Source organism: Lytechinus variegatus, chromosome 3, assembly GCF_018143015.1.
Source record: "Lytechinus variegatus isolate NC3 chromosome 3, Lvar_3.0, whole genome shotgun sequence".
NCBI classification, from domain to species: domain Eukaryota; kingdom Metazoa; phylum Echinodermata; class Echinoidea; order Temnopleuroida; family Toxopneustidae; genus Lytechinus; species Lytechinus variegatus.
In genome coordinates this window covers 44,998,972-45,002,969 of record NC_054742.1, presented here as the reverse complement: position 1 = coordinate 45,002,969, position 3,998 = coordinate 44,998,972, and the positions used below count along the sequence as shown (strand labels likewise).

Sequence of the window (3,998 nt, the reverse complement as noted above, 5' to 3'; positions counted from 1 at the left end):
GGGGGTGTAAAACTACTTTCCAGCAGTCCTTGAATTTGATAATACAATCCTATATCTTTCAAAAATAATGTTTAGTAAGAAAATTAATACTGGTCACACATCATTTATTACAGGAAAGTGTCCTCTATTTTCAAAAGTCAAAGGCAGTAAGTCTACAGGGATACTTATTGATGTAATGTCTTATTTCATAGGAGTGGTTTATATATATTTTTTTCATTGTTGCAATGCTTGAATCTGTGCGCCGTTCATGTAACAAAGATACATGTAAATGTGAGCAACCATTTAGTGTGGATACTTTCCCAATCTTGTCATACCTCAGAAAGTGCATTATGATGAGCTTTCTTGTAAAGAAAAAGAAGAAATCAAAAAGAAATAATAATTGGAAAAACAATTGTAGCAAAGTCATAGAAAGGAATGCTATGTATTGAGATAACTCATGATTGATTTCTGGTGTCTTTTTTTCCTTTTGGTTGCATTTGGTATTTTGTGTCGTTTTAAATGCAAATGTGATCATAGATGCCATTCTAGTCATCTACATTGTGAAATGTGAATGGTACATATTAATGTACAATAATATCTGGTTGCATCACACCTGTGTCTATTATGTGGCTCCAGCCTCCAGGTCCAGGATAAACATATGCATGATGCTCGCTAATTTAACTTCATGAGCCAAAAATTGTTTGTGAGGGCAGGGGGAGGATGAGACTGATACATGTTCTAGTCTACCTAATTGGGTCAACAGATTTTGAGACTTCTTGGTAATTAATTGACCATTTCAGATTGTGTGCAACCCATCTGAGTTAACTTGTAAAAATATTATTTTGTTTGATAAACTTATGAGCATATTTTATTTAACAATACTTAATACATTTATTTACAATTGTAAAATACATCAGCCACCAAAGAATGTTGAGCTCCCCCTCCCCCCCACCCCTCCTCTGGAAACTTCAACTTATTGTTATGCTAGCTACATGTTTTTGTAAAAATTGAGAAGCACTCATTTACATATGCAGATCTGCATGCAACGCAAATCATATGTACATTTGAAATACATGTATGAAATACTCTGTGCAGTGTACGCAAGTTTCCACAGAAGGGGTGGTTAAAACTACTTTGTGTATACCCTCATTTTCAGCGTGTATGTTAAATCATGACACCCCCCCCCCTATAAGGTAGTATCCTCTAAAATGTTAAGACTTGTGCAGTTTAACAAACACCCATATTTTCTATTTTTAAGATTGAGAAGAATTCCTCCCTAAGGTCCGCAATAGAAAATGGTGTTCCTCTGTACTTTAGTAATTTACACTCTCCACATTTTTTCTTTTTGTATGAGAAATTACAATATTATATTTATACTGTAAATTTTTGATTGAAGCAATTCTGATTCAAATGTTTAAAGATGCAATTGTTTTTTTTTGGCATAAATGATGTGAGAGGAAGATGTTGAGGTGTATGTGTTTTAGGTGCCAAGATTCTATGTTCATGTTTCTTTCATTGCTTCACATAACAATCCATAAAGATTATCATTTTTATTTCATAACAGGTTTGTGTGTCTAATCATAGAGTCTGTATCTGCTTTTCTTGTTAACATGTGTTTAAAAAGGAAAATATATTGCATTTGGTACAAGTATGATTATTGGAATGAATTGTTGCTATATATATATTGAACTTTTTTGGTTACCACCTAAACACATGTTATTCCTTGGAGAGGGAACTGATGGATAGTCGAGAAAATTTGTATTCCTGTTTATGTAAACAAGTCTTGTCAATGTATCCTTGCTCTTTAAGTATTTGAAAATAAATTGCTTCATGGCTGTTACAAATTAAACAATGATAAATAAATTATTTTGTGGTTTGTTATCTTTCATTGTACTGTCTATTCTATGATTCAGTGCAGTATTTTTAATTTGAGCGCAGTTTGTTTTTATTGGGGGGGGGGAGGTATACTCCAAGTAAATATTAATGAGTGCTCTTTTCTGAATAAATTTGGTTTTGATAATCTGAGTAAAATAAAGGAAAGTCTAAACATGGAAACTGTAATATTTCATTATTATAGGTAGCAGATTAATACATCATGGTATTTCAAACAAAATAACAAATATAGGGTTTAGGCCCAAATATATCCTCAATCTATTGGGGACATATTTCTATTTTATAGATAATACAATCTTGGTAGGGAACCAGGTCCTATTTTGGCAGTTAAAGGGCAAGTCAAGTTGGTTTGAATGAATATAGAATCAGAACAGGTAAAATCGGTAAACTGACATTTTTAAAAGATTTTGCATGTTTTTCAAAAGAATTACATATTCAATATGCAAATGAGAGAATCGATATCACTTTTTTATGTTGGGGATATTATACTGTATTACGATTTTTGCAGATAAGGAGACCATTAATTTGCATGAAGTTACAACACATGGTAATTCCACATGTTAAGGGAGGAAACAAATATTGTTTCACAATATAAGTAGGGAAAATTTTGAAATATCTCATTCAATGTACATTTTTTAAGAGCAGTTAGAGGGTGACGTCAATGGATCTCTATCTCTTTTTTTTTTTACATAATATAAGGCTATGCATACAACTGTTTAGAAAAATTAAAGGACAAATCCACCCCAACAAAAACTTGACTTGAATAAAAAGAGAAAAATTCAATAAGCATAACACTGAAAATTTCATCAAAATCGGATGTAAAAAAAGAAAGGTATGACATTTTTAAGTTTCGCTTCATTTCACAAAACGGTTATATGCACATCTCAGTCGGTATGCAAATGAGGAACTGATGACATCACTATTTCTTTTATATTCTATTATATGAAATATGAAATATTTTCATTTTCTCGTCATTGTCATGTGAAATGAAGTTTCATTCCTCCCTGAACACGGTGGAATTCCATTACTTTAACATTTTGTGCTTCAGGCAAGGAGGCCCTAATGGTCAAACTCGTATAAATTGAAATATTGTATAATTCAAACAATAAAAAACAAAAGAAATAGTGAGTGATGACATCGACTCTCTCATTTGGATGTAACTGGCTCGTTCATATTAATGTTTTGTTATAAAAATAAGGGAAACTTTGAAATGTCATAACTTTCTTATTTTACATCCGATTTTGATGAAGTTTTCAGCATTGTGCTTGTCTGACTTTTCTCTATAGATTCAAATCAACATTTCTCTGAGGTGGACTTGACCTTTGAACCTTTGAAATGTACATCTGATTTTGATGAAAAGCTTGTTTATTTTTTAAAGGGCTTTTTTTCCAATGGGTTTTTTTTGGGGGGGGCGAGCACCCCCCCCCTCCTGCTGCACATGTCAAAAAGGTAATAAGACCATACAGCCAAGTACTTTTTGTGATATGCTGGTTGAATGGCGACGAACAAGATCAGTGTAAACCAAGTGCAGGCCTAAATATATTTTGACATCAATAACTGATCAAACACACGGATCTAGAATTTTTATGTGACAATTGCATAACCAATCAGAAGATTATTTAAAATCAACATGAGAAAAAAAAATGTGCGCCCAATGTGGGGCTCGAACCCACGACCCTGAGATTAAGAGTCTCATGCTCTACCGACTGAGCTAACCGGGCTGGCTTGCCATTGCGGGGTTCAACATGCTTTATATCGATATCTGTGTCAGCTGGTTGGCTTGTGCTATAATTCGATAGAATTCTGTCGTTTGATTGGTCAATTTTCGATAACACGTTTGGGAGATCTATGGCACGCTGTTGGTGTAAAAAATCTCTCCCTTATAGAGAGAGATCAGTGGTGTAAAGGTGTAAAGTTACGCTTTGACCGAAATAATTATTAATTATATCGAGATTTGTGCATGCGTTTTGCTACTGCGGACTTCTTTACATGTATTTCGATAGAACTCGGCCAATCAGTGCCATCAAATTCTATCGAAATATCGCAAATTAACCAATGAGCGCGACAGGATTCTATCGAAATATCAACCGCAATATATAAATGCAATTCACTGAATAACGTGAATG

At 33.5% G+C, this 3,998-nt stretch overlaps 1 non-coding gene across 1 annotated transcript; it reads right to left on the bottom strand.

The window, feature by feature from the left end:
- Positions 1–3,520: 3,520 nt before the first annotated feature.
- On the bottom strand, positions 3,521–3,593 carry TRNAK-CUU. Its single transcript has one exon. It is a non-coding gene; the product is annotated as a tRNA-Lys (tRNA).
- Between the last annotated feature and the right edge of the window lie 405 nt (positions 3,594–3,998).